Genomic DNA, 23,207 nt, shown 5'->3' on the forward strand with positions numbered 1-23,207 from the left:
GATGCCCTTCAACACCTTGCATGGCAAACATCGATCTCTCTTACCGATCTTGATTCCATACCTCGTTGTTTCTGTACGTTGGTTGCCGACTGTCACATTTTTACCATTCCATTTGTGAATGCTGGAAGGAGAGGTTCACTTTCTTTGCGCCACTGGGCCCTGATGTGGGTTATAGTAACCAAGTAGCTGTATGTGTAGCTAAGTTGTTAAGATGAGTAAATTCATAAATTATCACTCTTTTGCCACCTAAAAGTTGTTTCTTCATATGCTTTGTATTTGTGTGGTCTGATGATCTTGGTCAATTTATTGCGTTAGGACCCTCATGCAAGGTTGTTTAGTAAGCAAAGGAAAGCATTTTGGGGGAGGGGGGGAACACTGCTTCTTTTCAAAGTCCTGCACTGTTACGATTGGAACCCATGAATAAGTGACCAAGAGATATTTTTCAAAAACGTAGTTCAAATTCTCCCTTCACAGTGGGTGTTAGCTAATAATAATTTCAACAAAGTCTTGTTAATGTTTAATCTGAACTATAAAAATGTGTGATATGTAGGTTACAGTCAGTGTTCAGATCACATTGCACAAAAACAAGCAAAAGAAGTTAAAGTTTCAAGCATGTTCCAACACCCCACTCCCTCCCATGCTGTGACGGAAAGAACACAGACTTTGGAGTCAATTAAAATTCATTTGTACACCTAATCCCAGCTCTTACCCTCTGAGCAATCTGAGGTAAACTCCTTAACCTCTCAGAAATACTTTCACTGTTCTTCAAACTGGATATTATCATACCTACGATGCAAGCCTGCCGTCAAGATGCCAGAAGGTGACTTGTCAGTTCCTTACTTTCTAAGAGTTAATTTCTTATTATGGAAAAACTCCTTCTTGCTCTATTTGATAAAGCAATAGTTTTACGGCATGCTTTTTCCTTCTTCTGTCTTTTTGCCTTGGCTCTGCTGACTTGGTAAGATATTGAGATTTATAAACATGAGGGCACCGTGTCTCGCTCACTGTTTGTAGAAATGTTGTTATATTCTGTTAGTGGTGTCTGTGTGTAGAATCAGGGGATTGTTCCCAGGCATTTGTGGACACAGACAACTCTTATTTAATACTAGCTCTTTATATATCTTAAATATTTGTCTTTTCTTTGATGTTCCTACTTAGGGTCCCACATGTGCAGATTCAACCAACTGCAGGTCAAAAATGTTTGGAAAGGAAATTCCAGAAAGCAAACTTGAATTTAGCTTAGCTCCAGATATCAAGCTTGAATTTAGCTTAGCTCTAGAAAGCTAAGCTTGAATTTTCTGTGCATTGGCAACTATTGATATAGCACACCCATTGTATTAGGTATTAAAAGCAATTTACAAATAATGTAGAGTATGTAAGAGGGTGTGCAGTAGGTTATATGAAAATACTACACCATTTGACCTGAGATGAGCATTTGCGAGTTCTGGTATCCCAGGAGGTTGTGGATCCAGTTCCCACTTGAATACCAAGGAAGTACTCTATGCTGAAGCTTGGAAGCAGGACCCTTTTCTTGCTTCTCTTATTCCATTATCTAGAAAAAAATCTCCTTTTTTGCAATGCTTTCTATTAAAACACTGCTGGGTAATTGGATAGTTAAATAGTTGAAAATGGTTCAATAGCGTTCCTAGGTAATATTTACATTTTAATGAGCTTTGTAATGGTCTAACCTAAATGCAAGGGAATATGATGACCTCTGTGGCAGTGGGAATCATTTGAGGCCATTAAGTCTTTGCCAGGCAGCCCTATAAACTATAAAAAGTAGGGTTGCTTCCTCTCCATCCTTACGGTAAAGCGTCTATGTGTGTGCACAATCTCTCATTCCTATTCTTTCTTCCCCCTCTCTCACTGCCTGTAAAAAACTTTAAACTGACAGAGATTGATATCCCAGCCTCTTCTGAAAATTGTAAACACATTTTCCTCTGTATCCATTTAAAATATCCTCTGTCCCGTTCTCCAATCCCTTAGGTTTTATTAGTTTCTTCCAAACTTTAAGAATAATTTCCATTTTTAATTGTGTTTACTTGTCACAGATTTTCATATTCCTTGGTCAAACAGTTCCACTAAGGTTGGAAGGTGTTATCTATTGTTGCTCATCGGGAAATGAGATGAGGTTGCTTGGCTCATCAGAAGAGCAAAGATGGGTTAGTGCTAGGGCTTTTGACATCCAATCCACTCCAGGTAGGCAGACATTATTCTAGCACGTAAAAGCAATTTATGTGCTATTTTTCTTCTACAGATTTATTCATATGTATGGAAATAGGAGGGAAAAAGAAAACCAGACAAAATGTACTGCATGTGGTAATGTGACTGAGCTCTTCAATAAGTCAGACTCTCACCAGGCTACTTGCCAGGATAAACTCAGTGTTGACAGGGCCCTTGATTTTGGGGGAAAAAATAAATAAATAAATAAATATATATATATATATATATGTATATAGCGGAAAGCCTAAAATGAGAATACTTTACAAATGATAAATAAGAAATTCATTTTTAAAATAGAGCTCTCTGCTTAAATAATGGAATATGTATATGACATTGCTAAGCTTTTTGACAAAATAGGCCCTGCTTGCTACATTTTGTTGGGCACAGTTAATAGATTCTGGCAAGAAAAAAAAAAAAAAGAGTGGATTCCCCAGGGAAAATTTTAATGTCATTCCAACTGCATTAGCAATAAAGACTTAAATTATTGATATTTGTTTTTATCTCAAAATTTTATGTGGATTTATTTTCTGTTATTGCTGAAAAGTGACTGCTGGCTTCCAGTGCTTGAATACCTTTGTTTTCATCTCAGTTCTTTCATCTGCTTGAATATAATGGTTCGCTGTATTTGAGCCAAAGCTTACCAACCATATCTGTCATAACATGAATTTTCCCCAGCTGGCCGAATGGATGCTTTATCTGCTTCTTGATTAATTAAGAAAAAAAAAAATCTATGTTAATTTTGATAAGTTCAGATAGGTTAAATAATCATGAGAGGATTATTCTTGAAGTGATTATCCATCCATGCATTCAGTTTATCTCAAATAGGTTGCAAGTGAGGTAGGACTGTCTGTATATTAGGAGGGATTGCAACTATATGAGAAACACTCAAAACTAAAGTTAACCTTTCTGAAAGAATTTCAATTTTATCATTCATTTTTTTCCTAGAAGACTGAAAAATCGTTTTCTTCACAGTTAGAATGCCTTCTCTTAACACGAACATTGTGTTGGTATACAATTGGTTTTCTCACCCTGGTTGGTGGTCTCTCTCTTATTTTTGATCAGTACTCCCAGTCATTTTTAATAACCATTAAGATGTCTGAAAAACACTGTAGTAAGTCTTCTTGGATTATGAAAGTGAAAGTGAAAGTCGCTCAGCCGTGTCCGACTCTTTGAGACCCAAAGGACTATACAGTGCATGGAATTCTCCAGGCCAAAATACTGGAGTGGGTAGCCTTTCCCTTCTCCAGGGGATCTTCCCAACCCAGGGTTTGAACCCAGGTCTCCTACATTGCGGGCGGAATCTTAACCTGCTGAGCTACAAGGGAAGCCCAAGAATACTGGAGTGGGTAGCCTATCCCTTCTGCAGTGGATCTTCCCGACCCAGGAATAGAACTGGGGTCTCCTACAGCTGCATGTGGATTCTTTACCAACTGGGCTATCAGGGAAGCCCTTGGCACTTCTTTAATTTCTGAATCTACCTCTGTGTTTTTTATACCTTTCAACTTGTGACATATTTTCACTGGTGATTTGATTAGTGGCATATATATGAAACCTAACTTTGAATCACTATTTTATGTAAATATTTAAAGTATAAAAGAACCCAAAACTTGTTTGATTGTTCTTTAATGGGTTTCTCTCTGTGTAGAAAAAACCCAAGATTCATTCCTTTTTTCCTACATATTATTATTTGCCTTTATATGTTTATCTTGAAGTATAGCTTTGTCTCACTCAATTTTAGAAAAAGATTTAGAGGCATCCCTGGACCATGTATCTGTCCTCAGCATTCCTGGTGATTTTTTTTTTTTTTTCATTTAAACAAGTACTAGCTGTATAGAAACCTCCTACTGACAACAAGTATAGATACTAAAACTTAAGATTCTATAATTAAATGAATATAGATAAACATTTCTTTGGGCAATGAAAAAATGTTTGTCAAAAGAGTACCACTATAGCCAGTAGACTGGTAAACTTAAAGGAGAAAAAAAAAAAGAATTTACCATAATCCAATCATACCACCCCTTGAGATATTTCTATGTGTTTTGACATTTCTGTGTGTTTTCCTACTTTTTGATGCATCTATTTAGACATAAAAATTTGATTACACCTGTGCAGGCCTATTTCAATTATTTTCTTAGATAGATGAATTTCCATCCATCTTTCTATCCCAAAAGGCACCAAGGCCTCCCTTGCCCTCTGGCTCCTTTTGGTTCAGTGAGTGAGAGATGTCAAAAGGAGAGAGCAGAGGAAGAATCAGGTTTTATTTCCCTGGTTCCCTTCTTCCAGGGTTGCCTCCAGCAACCTCAGCCACAACTCAGCTCCTCTTACTCACCTTCCCTAGACAGCTCCCTGGGTTCTAGGAGCTGTTTGACAGGGATGCAGAGCTCAGCATTCTCCTGTGCAGCCCTATGGTTTCTGTGAACAAAGCACATCTTTGTAAATAGTCCTTTCTTAAACTCAGAGTTGTCCTAATTTAAGCATGCCGTCTGTTTCCAGTCGGAACATTGACTCATGCTATACTCTATAAATGATTTTATCACCTGTTTATATTGGGCTCTACAATATGTCTTGAACATCCTGGCATGCCTTTCAGCATCGTTTTACCACATTCTAATAATTCTTGGGTCATGCACATCATGAACGGACATTTACTTTGTTTTCAATGTTTTTTTTACTAGAGAGCACCTCATTAGAATTGACTCATTGGAAAAGAGCCTGATGCTGGGAAAGATTGGAGGCGGGAGGAGAAGGGGGCGACATAGGATGAGATGGTTGGATGGCATCACCGACTCAATGGACATGAGTTTGAGTAAACTCCAGGAATTGGTGATGGACAGGGAGGCCTGGCATGCTGCAGTCCATGGGGTCGCAAAGAGTCAGGCACGACCGAGGGACTGAATTGAAAGAGCACCTCTGTAGGGATGTATGTCCTTTTTATTCCCTTGGGGTAAATTTCTGGAAATGAACTACTGGAAGTACTTTGCAAATATTAATATGTTATTATTGCTTCAGATCTGTAATCAAAGAATGCTCTCTATTGATCATCCTTGACTGTACCAGCTCTGCACTACCTCAAGCCACTCAGCAGTCACTTTTAAGTCCTACTGCTTGAGAATGAGACATCACATCTCCAGGTTCTAGGGTTTCCTCTGTGTATCTTCTAAGTTTTGTTTACTCAGAAGGCCATCAACCCACTCTTCTTAATTAGCAATAGGGGATCCGTTATGGCTAGAAATCAGGGCAGGCAGAGAAGTAGAAGCCTCTGCTACCAGAAGGCTATTCAGTGCATGGGAGGGCATTTGGCTAGAAAGTCCTCTATTTACATCTGTCCAGGCTTCACTCATCCCAAACATCAGTTCTTCCCAGTTTGGGAAGACACAGAAAGCCTGTGTCTTCTGAAGAAGTAGCAGAGGAGCAGAGAGAACCCAGAAGAACACTGGGGAGTAAAGCTACTGACCATATTGGAGCATCTACAGAGTCATTAAAACACAATGCCCTTTAGCAGCTTCATGATTAAGAGCCAGTGACTCCCTTTTCTCACCCACCTGCAATAACGTGAGGCTGACCATCATGGCCAGTCCTCAATCATATAAACGCCCAACTTTATATTCTCAAGGAACTGAAGTAGTTGAAATACAAATAAAACAGAAATTCAGGCTTTTTTTTTTCTTTTTGTTAAATAGAATTATAGATTGCACACAACTCAAGTACTTTATCTGTAGCTATAATAATGACCTAGGTGATACAAATTTTGTCACCAGAGTTATCAGTGTGTTTCTACATCTTGGCTAAAAGCCCAGAAAGAATAGACTTATAGACTGAAAATCTGGAGTGTTTTATAAATATTATAAGTATTCTTATTCCTGAGGAAAATGTGTTTTGGGGGCAGCAACTCTTACAAGGAAAACACAAAATTTTCATATATATCATTTTCTCAAATATTTTATCATCATTTCTATGTTCAGTTCAGTTCAACCGCTCAGTCGTGTCCGACTCTTTGTGACCCCATGAATCACAGCACGCCAGGCCTCCCTGTCCATCACTAACTCCCATCGAGTCGGTGATGCCATCCAGCCATCTCATCCTCTGTCATCTCCTTCTCCTCCTACCCCCAGTCCCTCCCAGCATCAGGGTCTTTTCCAATGAGTCAACACTTTGCATGAGGTGGCCAAAGTATTGGAGTTTCAGCTTCAGCATCAGTCCTTCCAATGAACACCCATGACTGATCTCCTTTAGGATGGACTGGTTGGATCTCCTTGCAGTCCAAAGGACTCTCAAGAGTCTTCTCCAACACCACAGCTCAAAAGCATCAATTCTTCGGCACTCAGCTTTCTTCACAGTCCAACTCTCACATCCATACTTGACCACTGGAAAAACCATAGCCTTGACTAGACGGACCTTTGTTGGCAAAGTAATATCTCTGCTTTTTTTTTTAATTTTTTAACTTTATAAAATTGTATTGGTTTTGCCATATATCAACATGAATCCACCACAGGTATACACGTGTTCCAATATCTCTGCTTTTGAATATGTTATCTAGGTTGGTCATAACTTTCCTTCCAAGGAGTAAGCGTCTTTTAATTTCCTGGCTGCAATCACCATCTGCAGTGATTTCAGAGCCCCCCAAAATTAAGTCTGACACTGTTTCCACTGTTTTGCCATCTATTTCCCATGAAGTGATGGGACCAGATGCCATGACCTTCATTTTATGAATGTTGAGCTTTAAGCCAACTTTTTCACTCTCCTCTTTCACTTTCATCAAGAGGCTTAAGTTCCTCTTCAGTTTCTGCCATAAGGGTGGTGTCATCTGCATATCTGAGGTTATTGATATTTCTCCCAGCAATCTTGATTCCAGCTTGTGCTTCTTCCAGCCCAGCGTTTCTCATGATGTACTCTGCATAGAAGTTAAATAAGCAGGGTGACAATATACAGCCTTGACGTACTCCTTTTCCTATTTGGAACCAGTCTGTTGTTCTATGTCCAGTTCTAACTGTTGCTTCCTGACCTGCATATAGGTTTCTCAAGAGGTAGGTCAGGTGGTCTAGGATTCCCATCTCTTTGAGAATTTTCCACAGTTTATTGTGATCCACACAGTCAAAGGCTTTGGCATAGTCAATAAAGCAGAAATAGATGTTTTTCTGGAACTCTCTTGCTTTTTCCATGATCCAGAGGATGTTGGCAATTTGATCTCTGGTTCCTCTGCCTGTTCTAAAACCAGCTTGAACATTAACCAAAAAGAAATCACTGCTCCTGGAAAACAAATACTAAGCAAATAAAAGCAATTAAAATACCTCTTCTCCTTACGACTTTCAGTGTTTCAGAGATGTTTTTCAAACTTGATCTCCTCAGAAACTACACATCCTCAGACCTGTTTTCAGAGGTCCCTGGATTTCCAAGCCAGGCTTCAACAGTACATGAACTGTGAACTTCCAGATGTTCAAGTTGGATGTAGAAAAGGCAGAGGAACCAGAGGTCAAATTGCCAACATCTGTTGGATCATCGAAAAAGGAAGGGAATTCCAAAAAAAAATCTAATTCTGCTTCATTGACTATGCTAAAGCCTTTGACTGTGTGGATCACAACAAACTGGAAAATTCTCTAAGAGATGAGAATACCAGACCACCTGACCTGCCTCCTGAGAAACCTGTATGCAGGTCAAGAAGCAACAGTTAGAACCGGACATGGAACAACAGACTGGTTCCAAATAGGAAAAGGAGTATGTCAAGGCTGTATATTGTCACCCTGCTTATTGAACTTATATGCAGAGTACATCATGGGAAATGCCGGGCTGGAGGAAGCACAAGCTGGAATCAAGATTTCTGGGAGAAACATCAATAACCTCAGATATGCAGATGATACCACCCTTATGGCAAAAAGTGAAGAGGAACTAAACAGCCTTTTGATGAAGGTGAAAGAGGAGAGTGAAAAAGTTGGCTTAACCTCAACATTCATAAAAGGACGACCATGACATCTGGTCCCATCACTTCATGGCAAATAGTTGGGGAAACAATGGAAACAGTGACAGATTTTATTTTCTTGGGCTGCAAAATCACTGCAGATGGTGACTCCAACCATGAAACTAAAAGACACTTGCTCCTTGGAAGGAAAGTTATGACCAGCCTAGACAGTATATTAAAAAGCAGAGACATTCCTTTGCTGAAAAAGGACTGACTATTCAAAGCTATGGTTTTTCCAGTGGTCATGTATGGATGTGAGTGTTGGACCATAAAGCTGAGCACTGAAGAACTGATGCTTTTGAACTGTGGTGTTGGAGAAGACTCTTGAGAGTCCCTTGGACTGCAAGGAGATCCAACCAGTCCATCCTAAAGGAGATCAGTCCTGAATATTCATTGAAAGGACTGATGCTGAAGCTGAACCTCCAGTACTTTGGCCGCATGATGCGAAGAACTGACTCTCTTGAAAAGACCCTGATGTTGGGAAAGAGTGAAGGCAAGAGAAGGGGATGCCAGAGGACGAGACTGTTGCATGGTATCACTGACTCAATGGACATGAGTTTGAGCAAGCTCCAGGAGTTGGTGATGGACAGGGAAGCCTGGTGTGCTACAGTCCATGTGGTCTCAAAGAGTCAGACACAACTAAATGAACTGAACTGAATTTCCTATGAGATGTTTATGAATAAGTATATATCTTTAAAACTATTGATAAGATAGTATCAGTGAAATCCTAATTAATCACCTTACAATATTGGCTGCCTTACTGTTTCAAATTGTACTGCTATGATTGACAAGAAGTCACAAAGATGGGGAGGAAAGGAAGAGAGACGAAGATCATTGAAAAGATGCATTAATGTTAAAGCCACCTGATACCCGGAAAGCTTTACTAACCAAAATTTCAGTGTATATTGAATATAGCAAATTGCTGGGAGAATGGACACATTATTACATGTCAAATAATAGCACAGTCATATGGAATTTACAAAAATCCCTGTGCTAAAATTCAGCAACGCCGTCACTTAGAAGTGCCAGTTTATTTTCAAATAAACGATATCATCTATTATACTGTTTTGTGATATTAGTCCTTTTATTTTGAATTGTATAGGCTTTATAGTTTTATTTATGAATATGTTTTTTTAAAATCATCCATGTTAATTTTCTGTTTATATGCTGGTAAATAATATTAAAATGAAAGTAATTTAAGCTAAAATTAGGCATTTGTGTCAAAATTTGCTTCATATGTGACATATTCATTGCTAAATTTTGAGACATACTTAATACTGGTTATTCTCCTAGCACTCACGATCAGAATTATATCTATTTTTGAAACATGCCTGTGCCTCACCACTAGTTTTTCCATGTATTCAGTTAGTCATTAAGTGTCAAGGTTAAATTGTAGTCTAGCTGCTAAAATTAGCTTAGGAATTTCTGTGGAGAGTATGGACATTGGTCAAGATACACATAAATAATTCTCAATAAAACATACATCTCACTGAAATGTCTGGAAATGCAGAACTTACTTTACAGAAAGCTCTAAGTAACCCAATGAATGTGTGCAATGCATCCCTGTGAATCACACAGGGATATGGAGGATGATTAAATTTATAAGCATTTGAGACTAGGACTTGCTGAGGTGTGAAGAGCTCTTAAATTCATTGTTGATAGATCTTCTTGAGTATTTCTAGGCCCTTCTCGGGCTCTGGTTTCACTGTGAGATTCAGATATTTTGCAACATTATTCCTTATTAATAAATATTGCATGTGATTCTTCATTACTGTATATAGTGCAATGTTAGAAATAAATATATTTCTAACCATTTTGCCTTCAGTCTGCCAATCTGCTCCATACCATCTTTCTTTTTTTTTTTTCATACCATTTTTCTTGACATTGCTAAAATAATCTCTGCAAAGATTTTTTTCACTTGTTTCAAAATCTTCAATATTTTTCACGTCCTAAGGTCTTACATTGGCATTTAATGCCCCTCTTCCTTCACCTGTCTTTCTAAATGTCAACTTCCTACCCCATACAATGACCCTCTGTTCCAGAAAGACCTGCTCATCATGCTGAAATGAACCTTACTCACTTCACCCTGTCATCTAAGAATCTTTTTGTGCCCAATCTCTAACTTTGTTATCCACCTCCGAGCCTCATTTCAGATAGGGTACAGATCATCAATCCTTCATTGATTATATTTTGATATTTGGAAGTGGATTCATATTCCTCTAATTAGATAATACATTTGAGGAGAATGTAACTTCATTTCTTATGTAGCATGTAGAATGATTTTAGTCTTATCATAACATTCAATAACTTGTTGCTGCATTAAGGTCTTAATTTTTATTTTATATTTATTACATTGAAGCTAGTTTATACTTAAAGATATATTTATGTTAAACGATATTACATTTTTTATGTGCTCTGCAGTAATAGTCTAGAATAATACCTCTCTGATTCCATGGAAAATAAAACAACCACAAAATAAATATTTTGAAAGGAAGTAAGGAGACAGTTGTAAAGTCTCTAAGGCATTCTGGAGTTTCAAATTAGCTACAAAATACCAAAATATGGATGTTCCTTGTACGTAAGCAACTCCATTTAAAAATCTGCAAACTGCTTAGCTCCATACCTAATTTACCCAATGCTGAGTTTTACCTTAAGTACAAAATGCACAGACATGGAAAAGATATTTTGCAAAAGTAAAAATACCCGACTACATAGATATTAAAATAACTAACTTTCTGAGTACTATTTACGCTCAGTACAGAGAATTTATTACTTATGGGTGTAAATCAGGATAATTTCACACATGTCATAAATAAAATATAATAAAATCCTGACATACTGTATATTATTCACTTCGAAGGGAAACTGACAACTCCATGAAATTGATTCAGGCCTCACCTCTGTGAATTATCTGAGAATGTAGAAAACGTTAGACAAATTCATAACTGTGGTTTAGTTAGTTAGCAAGTCAGCCCAGAATCTTGTGTTTGGTGATGTAGAAGACACTTTTGTGTGAGAATACAGTTGGCCACTATGTCAGCCTTCGTGACTCAGAAATTTGTTCCTCCAGCAAGACCACTGCCCAGTTCCAAGGAGCCTTCTATCTGCCTGGTATTGCAGAATAGCAAGACAGATGGTGTAACACATATGTGTTCTCAAATATGCTTTATTTCTTTGAGTTGGCAATTGTAGCTTCTCTTATGATAAAAATACACACAGAAGCATGGGCCACAGAAGTTTTCCTACTCAATGATAGCAAAACTGAAAAGAATTTTGTTCTGAAAATGGACTACAATGAAAAATTTATGTGCAGTTAGTTCAAAAGCTTTTGAAGAACGACAGATTGAAACTTTCAAGTACACAATTTCAAGAAAGCTTTTGGGAATTTTTATAATAGCAATTTCAACAGATTCAAAGGGATGTTGGCGTTATAATTAGAGTTTAGCCCTAGAAAATCTAGAGCATCGATATGATTACAATTTAACCATAGACTAATTAACATCTTATTTGTTTTGACACTTTAGAGACCCTTTTAATTCATTTAGGCAACAAATTGTACAGTCTTAATTTCTTCTTCTTGAGGAGGAAACAAAGATAAAAGTGCTATTTCATTAGGTTCTGACCTCCATAATGGCATCTCTAAACAATATCCTTATTAGTAAAATATGATAGAAGTGCCTTTAGGGTAGAAACGATGAATATTTATTTAGAAACTGGCTTTTGGCCAATTTTTCTGTACCCTGAAGGCATAAATATTATATACCAGAGTATTTCATTTCCTGTGCACTTAGGATTTTGTTCTCTACACTTTTGTGAAATGAACTAGTATCTGCATGGCACTTTGGAGAGCTCATTTGTCAAAGGCTCACTTGCAGTTGGAAGCCGTAACAGGCATTTCTATTCAATCATGAAATGTTAAATAGGTATAAAGTTTGAGTAACCATCTCCAGTAAATAGTTCAAATACAGGGGAGAGAGTGCTAACTAGTTGCCAAGATTTTGAGTAAGTGGTTTTTAAAGGTGAGGGAAGTAGTTAAAATAACTTGTATCCCTGAAGTCAGTCTTTGAGACAGAGCAGAAAACTGGCAAGCATTTTTTTGAGAACGTTCTCCGTGTTGTCTTTCTGTTTTCCTGTGGAGAACGTTTGCCACACCTCTTGGCATAATCACTATAATTGATGGAACAGGTAAGTTGAATTATGGGTGTTGATGCCACAGCTTGCTAAAGGGAACCACTGGCGTTATGTTCGAAACCCTCACATCCCCTTGAAAAAAATGCCAGGGTGGTTTCCATGCAGCAGAATTCCCCTATAACTCATTTTTTTTCTTTTGACTCTCAACTGCACTGGATTGTCTGCAGCATTCACATCTCTAAATCATTTGTAAGGAAGGAATGGCTTGAGAAATATTAAAGTTCCATCACATTCACTTCTCTACTACGACTCAACATTTACTTTGTATTTAATACTTACTGTGTTTTATACCTTGTAAGAGAAAGTCACTCAGTTGTGTCAGACTCTTTCCAACCCCACAGACTGTAGCCCACCAGGCTCATCTGTCCATGGGATTCTCCAGGCAAGAATACTGCAGTGGGTTGCCATTCTGTTTTTCAGGGGAACTTCCTGACCCAGGGATCAAACCTGGGTCTCCTGTAATTTGGGCAGATTCTTTACCGTCTGAGCCACCAGGGAAGCCTCTTCATGCCTTAAGTATTATTATTAAAATGTCATATGCTTGTAAAACACTGAAGGAACTGAAGATTTTTTATTTTATTAATTGACTTTTCAGTAAGCCTTGTGCATGAGTTGAGACTTCACGAGTCATTTTAATTTTAATTAAACTTGACAGAATCAGTTATATGTACTCTTTCTTTCTTTGAACTTGAAAACACAGAGTATTTTTAATGACACCGTTTAATCTTCTAGATATTATAGTTATTTTGGTATAACCATGCCTACACTGTAGTCCCCCAGACCTAAACTCTGCACCAACTAGCTTGCTTGTTTTTTGTTTTCAAATACAGGGCACATTAAAAAGTGATTATTGCTAAACCAAATTCACAGTCACCAACATAAACCATGGACTTAAACATTTCCTAATAACTTTTTAAATTAACTATATCTCAGTAATGTAGATAAACATTTCCCAAAAAAGCTGGTTCTGTGCATGTGAATAAAGTATGTGCAGTAAATACAAAATGGGCTTAAAAAAAAAGTAATTTCCTGTTTTAGAAACCGGAAACTACACATAAGTAGTAGTGGGGAATGAGGAAAGAGAGAAATCTTTCTGGGGTTCAGGCGTTATTTGATTAAGCTAAGAAAGTTTGCTGGAGGAAAGAGCAACCCAGTGAAGCCCAGGGCCTAGATGACAGGAAGGCGGTCAGGTTGTAGAGAGTGAAACCAGGCATCAAGAAGCAGAGATGGAGGGTCTGCTGTGTGCGGGATGTGCTGCCACGTGGAGTAGACATGCATTTTGAAGATTAGAGAGTGTAGTCATAATCCTTCAGGAAGATAAAATCACAGAGAAAGGCAAGATCTCAAAAAACCAACAGCATTCGTGGAAAGTACAGTCAGTGCTTGAAATCATTGCTGAGAGAGCAGGGTAATAGAAGCCCAGGAAGCAAGAGGTTTGTGAGCAATATGTGACGTCATGGATGCAAAAACTCCATGTCACCTGCCAGGTGATGTAAAACTATGTGGCTCAGTAGAAAGGAGTCTGTGACTTTCGGCTAGCCCTTTCAGAATGATGTATGGGTAATTCCAGGGAGGTTATAGATACAAAAACCAGTTGCATAATACCAGACTAAGCTCATCTGGGATAACGGGAGCAAGAATCAAGGATTGTTAGTAAGAATTTACATTTTCTTCTCATTAGGCCTTGAAACAGATTTCCTGATAGTCACATTAGCTAGTAACACAAATTCACATTTCAGTCATCATTCTAATGATTTATTTACAATGTTCACACAATGACTTTAGTTATACTATAAATTGTAGTTATGGTCAGCTTGACCATAAAGCAGGTTAGCACTGTATATATAAACCACAGTATATCTGTATATATGGCAACAGTGGAACTTTGTTAGTAAAAATATTTTAAGAATTCATACCCAATATAAACATAAATGTTTATAAGTCTATTGCATGTAATTCATGTTAATATATCATGTGCCTTATTAAGCATTCATAAAAATAGAAAGTAAAAATAGATGAGACTAAAAACAGTCATAAGTTAAAATTCTACTTTGCATATCATCATCCATGGATCATCTGGAACATGCATATTTGTGGGTTTTCACCTCACTTTAATGACTTGATTTACCATTGATGACCATCATATAACTGATGACTATTCAGTTCAGTTCAGTTCAGTCGTTCAGTCGTGTCTGACTCTTTGCGACCCCATGAATCGCAGCACGCCTGGCCTCCCTGTCCATCACCAACTCCCAGAGTTCACTCAGACTCATGTCCATTGAGTCAGTGATGCAATCCAGCCATCTCATCCTCTGTCGTCCCCTTCTCCTCCTGCCCCCAATCCCTCCCAGAATCAGAGTCTTTTTCAGTGAGTCAACTCTTTGCATGAGGTGGCCAAAGATTTGGAGTTTCAGCTTTAGCATCATTCCTTCCAAGGAACACCCAGGGCTGATCTCCTTTAGAATGGACTGGTTGGATCTCCTTGCAGTCCAAGGGACTCTCAAGAGTCTTCAACAGCACCACAGTTCCAAAGCATCAATTCTTCCGCGCTCATCTTTCTTCACAGTCCAACTCTCACATCCATACATGACCACAGGAAAAACCATAGCCTTGACTAGATGGACCTTTGTTGGCAAAGTAATGTCTCTGCTCTTGAATATGCTATCTAGGTTGGTCATAAGTTTCCTTCCAAAGAGTAACTATCTTTTAATGTCATGGCTGCAGTCACTATCTACAGTGATTTTGGAGCCCAAAAAGATAAAGTCTGACACTGTTTCCACTGTTTCCCCATCTACTTCCCATGAAGTGATGGGACCAGATGCCATGATCTTCGTTTTCTGAATGTTGAGCTTTAAGCCTATTTTTCACTCTCCTCTTTCACTTTCATCAAGAGGCTTTTTAGTTCCTCTTCACTTTCTGCCATAAAGGTGGTGTCATCTGCATATCTGAGGTGACTGATATTTCTCCTGGCAATCTTGATTCCAGCCTGTGCTTCTTCTAGCCCAGCGTTTCTCATGATGTACTCTGCATAGAAGTTAAATAAGCAGGGTGACAATATACAGCCTTGACGTACTCCTTTTCCTATTTGGAACCAGTCTGTTGTTCCATGTCCAGTTCTAGCTATGCTTCCTGACCTGCATATCATATTTATTAATGAGGTCACTCAGTCGTGTCTGACACTTTGCACCCCATGGACTGTAGCCTACCAGGTTCCTCCATCCATGGGATTTTCCAGGCAAGAATACTAGAGTGGGCTGCCATTTCCTTCTCCAGGAGATCTTCCCAACCCAGGGATTGAACCCGGGTCTCCCGCATTGTAGGCAGACGCTTTACCATCTGAGCCACCAGGGAAGTACCCATGATCATATTGGGTTGGTCAGAAAGTTCATTGGATTTTCCCATAAGATATTATAGGAAAACCTGAACAAATTTTTCGGCAAACCCAGTGCATAGCCATCATTTGTAGTAATAAATGTTTTGCCATTGAAACATACTCATTTCTTGTTCAAAAGACCTGAAAAAGATTTCTTTCTTCTGGCAAGCAGACACTATTCCCTCTAAACATTTCTATTAGCTAAGTGAGGACACAGAGACAACTCAAAGTTTTAGTCAGTTTTGTGGTTTCAGGCAAGCCCTCCAGCATGATGGGGATGGATGTGGGGCAAAGGAAAAATGAGTGGGGGTCAGTCTCAGCTGGAGCCAGTGGACACTCGAGAAGATCCTCAGTCTGTGTCTGCAAACACCACACGTAGCCAATTAACCAGTGTATCCAGGATTTATCTCACCTGACCAAGGCCTTAGTACAATATTTGAACTTGTTCTGTTTAGATTTCGCATTCTAACAGATAAAATCCTTAGTTCTTTTGTTTTCCCTCTTTACAAAAGGAGCTTATGAGAACATGCCTACTTTACAATGGAGTTCAAGTTGTGCCGTTGCCCAGTTTTGTGTATGTTTGATACTGTTCATTTGTCTTCTAATCCATTGCATCTTGAGTAGTCCCAGCTTGTATATATAACTGAAATAGATCTTATACAGTAGTGATTCAAATCATGTGCTTTAAATGGCATTTTCCTGACTGGAAAAAATGCGTTTATATATATATATGTGTGTGTGTGTGTGTGTGTGTGTGTGTATTTAAGCTCTAAGACAGAGCATTGTTTCTTTCTAGATACTCAGTAGTAAAGAATACAATTTTAAAATGAATAATATTTTGAGGGATTAATGTAAATCTTGGTGACTATAGTTGATAGCACTATATTGTATAATTGAAATTTGCAAAGAGTGAAATTTACATGTTCAGTGATGGGTGTGCTATTTAACTAGATGGGAGAAATCCTTTCACAATATATATGCATATCAAATCACATAATCTGTACTTTTGATGTCAGTTTGCAATTTGATGTCAGTTTTATCTCCATAAAACTGAAAAACTTAAAAAAAAATTAGGATATTCTTCAGAAGTTAGAGAAAGCACAGTTAGGGTAGCCAGGAAGTGGTAATTGATTAGACCTTTTCATATTGAATATGAAGTCATAGTTAGTGGTACAAATATGTACTGTAAGAGTCCATGTAACTAAATGCCAGAAGGCAAACTATGACTGGAGAACCCAGGTATAGGTATTAAATTTTATGCTGCAGGAAATTAGACTAACCTGGGAGGACTGGCCATTCTATGCAACCAGTTTCAAGTTCAGAAAATAGGATTAATCAGTATTTTTTTCTTTTTCCCCTCAGCAATGTTATTGTTACCTATAGTCATCATGTCATTCATTATATCCTGAGTATCCTCAGTACTTATTTATATTATTATTGGAAGTGTGTACCTTTTGATGACTTCCTTCCATTCTGCTAATCCACATCTCCTACTTCTGGCAACCAAAATCCGATCTCTTTTTCTGTGAGTTTTTTTTTTTTTTTTTTTTTAAGAGTCATCACATCTGTGAAATCATGCAGTATTTTTTTAATCTGATTTAATTTAGTTATTATAGTGCTCTCAAAGTCCAACTGTGTTGCTACAACTGGCAGGATTTCCTTCTCTTTATGATTGAATAGTACTCCTTTGTATATGTCACAACTTTATCCATTCACCCATCAATGGACACTTAGGTAATTTCCATGTTTGGGATATTGTAGATAATACTTCCCTGAGCATGGGGCGGTTTAGATGTCTCTTTAGTATAGTGTTTTTGTTTCCTTTGGACATATTTTCAGAAGTGGAGTTGCTGGGTCATGTGGTGCTTATGGTTTTCATTTTTTGAGATTCCTCCATACTGTTTTTCATAATAGCTATACCAGGTTATAATCCCGCTACTAGTGCACAAGGGTCCCCTTTTCTCCACATCCACACCAGCATTTGTTATCTCCTGCCTTGTTTTAACAGCCTTTCTAGCAGGTGTAGGCAGATAAACAGTCATTCTAACAGGCATAAGGTGATAGATCATTGTGGCTTTAATTTGCATTTCTTTAATGACTAGTGTTACTGATGATCTTTTCATGTACTTGTTGGCCATTCTTATATCACCTTTGGGGAAAAAAAAATCTCTTGATTTCCTTTGCCTATTTTTATTTGTATTAGTGATTTTCCTCTTGAGTTGTATGAGTTCTCTATATATTTTGTTTATTAACCCATAATCAGATAGCTGACTTATAGATATCTTTCCCATTCTGCAGAAGTCATCCATTTCTCTCTGGGCCAAATTAGAGTCATTAAGAGAATTGGGACAATGGGACTGAATATCACGGCAGGGCCCTATTGTGGTGGAAATGAAATTACTGAAAATGTCTAGGAGTTGTTTCTATGGTGTAAACAATGACTATTACATTGCTTCAAATTCCAGCAACAGTAAAGCCACTTTGGAGTAGGAATTCCATAATTTTTGAGAATAAGTAATTCCAGAGAAGCTGGCAGGTTGGTTCTTCTGCCAGGGCTGAGATCTCCTGTAGTCAGAGAACGGAGCTGTTGCCTATAGCTTCACACGCCTGCTCAGGCAGCACCATCGCTTCCTCCTTTTCTCATTGTGCCCAGAGAAGGTGGCTTTTCCATCACTTTCATTTCAAACTTTCGACTAGTGCCTTGTGAGTAGGAAAAACTGAAGACACTTTAAAAGAGTCTACTAGAAGACTGTTCAAGAACTGCATGAGGAAATTACTTCTCCAGATTTCTCCCCTGTCCTCTCCTGTGAAACAAAGACCCCAGTAGTCCTCCCTCAAACCTCCACCTTCGGACATAATCCCTTCAAAGCAGACTGCATACATAAGAAAAAGATCTATATATGCTCCCGTGTTTCTTTGAACACCCTCCTGCTTGAAGTTTAAATGTAGCTCAAAACCCCATAATTTTCGAACCTTAACTCCCATCAATCATGACTTTACAGCCAGAACCAAATGAATCAATAGTAAACATCAAACCATCCCATGCATCAAACAAGGAACCCTAGGAAACACAAAGTACAGCAGAAATAAATGGCTGGCAATGCATGTTTTATAGCTTATCATTTAATGCCTTAACTATAGTATCAACTCATTTAATGATATTACTGCGCTCTAGCAATGAAAGCAACGGAGTACTAATTTGATTTTTACCAAGTGCACTGATTCCATCACTGTAATTTCAGGAAACACGCTTTGCCTTCCATCACCAGCTGGGTTTATTTTTTTACACACTTCAGAGAAGTTGTCAATACTGTTTCGGTGAAAGCATTGTCACACATGATTAACTAGCCGGGAAAATAAAACAAACGGGGAAGGGTGACCGAAGAATCATGGAGTAACAAATGGCCCATTTGGAGTATAGCAGTTTTGTTGATTTGGGTGATAAGTGTCCAACTCCACCTCAATAATTTGTAAACAAAGAAGGTAAGACTTCCCTGTCACTTATAATAATAATTTGTTCTGTTCTTTATATTTGTTTTGTTAAGTGTTGCTATTTTCTGCATGAATCTTCAAAGCAAAGAATGCCAAGTAGAAATTTTGTCTATATAAATCAAAGCCAAATTGTCACTATGTTTGAATCAAATAATTTCTTTGTGTATGTCAGGAAGATAGGATGTTCCGGTCAGGATCAGAGATCTGAGACAGGTTTTCTAACATAGTAATACAGAGAGGTCATACACAGCAGCCATGAATTAAAAGATGCTTGCTCCTTGGAAGAAAAGTTATGACCAACCTAAACAGCATATTAAAAAACAGAGACATTACTTTACCAACAAAGGTCCATCTAGTCAAAGCTATGGTTTTTCTAGTAGTCATGTATGGATGTGAGAGTTGGACTATTAAGAAAGCTGAGCACTGACGAATTGATGCTTTTGAACTGTGGTGCTAGAGAAGACTCTTGAGAGTCACTTGGACTGCAAAGAGATCCAACCAGTCCATCTTAAAGGAGATCAGTCCTGAATATTCATTGCAAAGTCTGATGCTAAAGCTGAAACTCCAAAACTTTGGTCACCTGATGCAAAGAACTGACTCAGTTGAAAAGACCCTGATGCTGGGAAAGATTGAAGGCAGGAGGAGAAGGGGATGGACAGAGGCTGAGGTGGATGGATATCACTATCGACTCAATGGACATGAGTTTGAGTAAACTCCGAGAGATGATGATGGACAGGGAGGCCTGGCATGCGGCAGTCCATGGGGCCGCAAAGAGTCGGACAAGACTGACTGAACTGAATTGAATACAGAGAGGATGTCATGACTGACTGTGGCTGATGGGTTGGAGTTGGGGGACAGGGCCTTACAGATGGCTACTTCCTCACCCTACAGTGATCAGATGTATTTGTTCAGTCATCCATTCATGTAGTAATCTCTCCATTGATTGAATAAACACACCCTGAACCCATTATCTGTGCTAAGTATATTGTGAAGACACAATTTCCTCATTCAGAAAATTGATGTTCACTTCTTTCAACAACCTTCCTCAGTCTGAACTGGGTCAAATGTCTGCTACCTTTCCCATCTTGTCCTAACCCCAATACTTTTTGCAAAAAGCTGCCTTTGCCGATGAAAGTGAAATATGCCTTATAACAAAGTTTCCTTTATAGGGTCAATGAAGAATTATAAATTCAGAAAAGAATATTTAATATTCAGAATAATGATTTTGTAGAACTCCATGTTTAGAATAAAACTGTCTTTTTGGAGTTTCATTTTCACATAGAGAAAAAAAGAATCATACCAAACACGTGAGCCTTATAAGCAAAAACATGAGATTAACTTTTCCCCTTAGATACAAGACTATTATGTATTATTTGGCCAGAATAATTAATTTAATTATTTTCTAATGACATTGAAATGTTACCAAAGTAATGCAAAGATATTAAACCCACTTGCCCTCCTCCTGATATCGTGAATGTATCTCTATGGTAACAGATCTTTCACAGTGCCACTGTGAGATGAAGCCAATTAAGATAAATAATGAGAGATCAGTGTACAGTTCACTCTGAGCATAAACTTTTTAGGAAATTATTCATATCATTGGGTTGCAAATAAATCACTTAAAAGTATTTGGTAAAATCTGAAGCTTGGAGTGATTTTAAACACAAGCCTATTTGTGTTATTCACAGCATTAGAATTCACTCGTGAATAACATTATCTTCAAATCTATATTTTAGAAATGTCAGATCATTGGCAAGGAGTTTTTTATCTTAGTCATATTTTTTAATGGTACTCAAATTGTTGCAAAAATGATCAGCTAATATAGAAAGGAAGTTTTTATAGATTATAAAAAAAAGGTTATTAAAAAGAATTTTTCATCATTAGGAAATTAAGATATAGGTTTCCTTTATTTCTGCTTAAACATTTTATAATGCATTCCCTCATTCATTGGGAATTTTATTTTTACTCAACATGTGTTGTATTATTAGAAACTTGAAGCAAAATTTTTTATATTTTTATTTTACTTTCTAGGATCACGTGATTTTAAGGCATTATATTAACATGCATAATAGACTATTTTTACATTGAGACTCAATACAACAACAACAATAAAAACTTAGGGGGAAGTTTTGTATATCCTGTCTTGTATATAGATATCAGTTGCCCTTTTAATATGTTTGTATTTTTCAAATAATTTATTCTTAAGTAGTGTATTCATAACTTTTCTTTCAAGGAGCAAGCGTCTTTTAATTTCATGGCTGCAGTCAACGTCTGCAGTGATTTTGGAGCCCAGAAGAATAAAGTCTGATATTGTTTCCACTGTTTCCCCATCTATTTCCCATGAAGTGATGGGACCAGATGCCATGATCTTCGTTTTCTGATTGTTGAGCTTTAAGCCAGTTTTTCACTCTCCTCTTTCACTTTCATCAAGAGGCTTTTTAGTTCCTCTTCACTTTCTGCCGTAAGGGTGGTGTCATCTGCATATCTGAGGTGACTGATATTTCTCCCGGCAATCTTGATTCCAGCTTGTGCTTCTTCCAGTCCAGCGTTTCTCATGATGTACTCTGCATATAAGTTAAATAAGCCAGGTGACAATATACAGCCTTGACATACTCCTTTTCCTATTTGGAACCAGTCTGTTGTTCCATGTCCAGTTCTAACTGTTGCTTCCTGATCTGCATACAGGTTTCTCAAGAGGCAGGTCAGGTGGTCTGGTATGCCCATCTCTTGCAGAATTTTCCACAGTTTATTGTGATCCACACAGTCAAAGGCTTTGGCATAGTCAATAAACAGAAATAGATGTTTTTCTGGAACTCTCTTGCTTCTTCAGTGATCCAGTGGATGTTGGCAATTTGATCTCTGGTTCCTCTGCCTTTTCTAAAACCAGCTTGAACATCTGGAAGTTCACGGTTCACATACTGTTGAAGCCTGGCTTGGAGAATGTTGGGCATTACTTTACTAGAGTGTGAGATGAGTGGAATTGTGTGGGAGTTTGAGCATTCTTTGGCATTGCCTTTCTTTGGGATTGGAATGAAACTGATCTTTTCCAGTCCTGTGGCCACTGCTGCATTTTCCAATTTGCTGGCATATTGAGTGCAGCTCTTTCATAGCATCATCTTTTAGGATTTGAAATAGCTCAACTGGAATTCCATCACCTGCACTAGCTTTGTTTGTAGTGATGCTTCCAAAGCCTACTTGACTTCATATTCTAGGATGTCTGGCTCTAGGTAAGTGATCACACCATTGTGATTATTGGGGTCATCCAGATGGTGACTGCAGCAATGAAATTAAAAGACACTCACTCCTTGGAAGAAAAGTTATGACCAACCTAGACAGCATATTTAAAAGCAGAAACATTACTTTGCCACCAAATGTCTGTCTAGTCGAAGCTATGGTTTTTCCAGTAGTCATGAATGGATGTGAGAGTTGGACTATAAAGAAAGCTGAGTGCCGAAGAATTGATGCTTTTGTTCTGTGGTATTGGGGTCCCTTGAACTGCAAGGAGATCCAACCAGTCTCTCCTAGAGGAAATCAGCCCTGAATATTCATTGGAAGGACTGATGTTGAAGCTGAAACTCCAATACTTTGTCTACCTGATGCAAAGAGCTGACGCATTTGAAAAGAACCTGGTGCTGGGAAAGATTGAAGGCGGGAGGAGAAGGGGACGACAGAGGATGAGATGGTTGGATGGCATCACTGACTTAATGGACATGAGTTTGAATAAACTCCGGGAGTTGATGATGGACAAGGAGGCCTGGCGTGCTGCAGTCCATCGGGTCGCAAAGAGTCGGACACAACTGAGCGACTGAACTGAACTGAACTGAATGCATTCATAGATTCCAGACTCCATGGTAGATTAACAGAGAGAAGGTTAACACATTTCTGACAGGAATTTGGCCCATGTCGAAATCTACTTATGTGCTTTATCAATTGAACCAACCAAAGAACTTTGAAAAGTGTCTTTAGGGGAAAATG

The 23,207-nt window shown here is 38.2% G+C and overlaps 1 protein-coding gene across 1 annotated transcript in view; it reads left to right on the top strand.

The window, feature by feature from the left end:
• TENM3 (teneurin transmembrane protein 3) overlaps positions 1 to 23,207 on the top strand; it is a 2,452,009-nt gene that overhangs the window by 168,264 nt on the left and 2,260,538 nt on the right. The window lies entirely within an intron of this gene.

The sequence above is a fragment of the Bos grunniens genome, chromosome 27 (genome assembly GCF_055505025.1).
Source record: "Bos grunniens cultivar Pamir isolate PY7600 chromosome 27, Bosgru_T2T1.0, whole genome shotgun sequence".
NCBI lineage: Eukaryota > Metazoa > Chordata > Mammalia > Artiodactyla > Bovidae > Bos > Bos grunniens.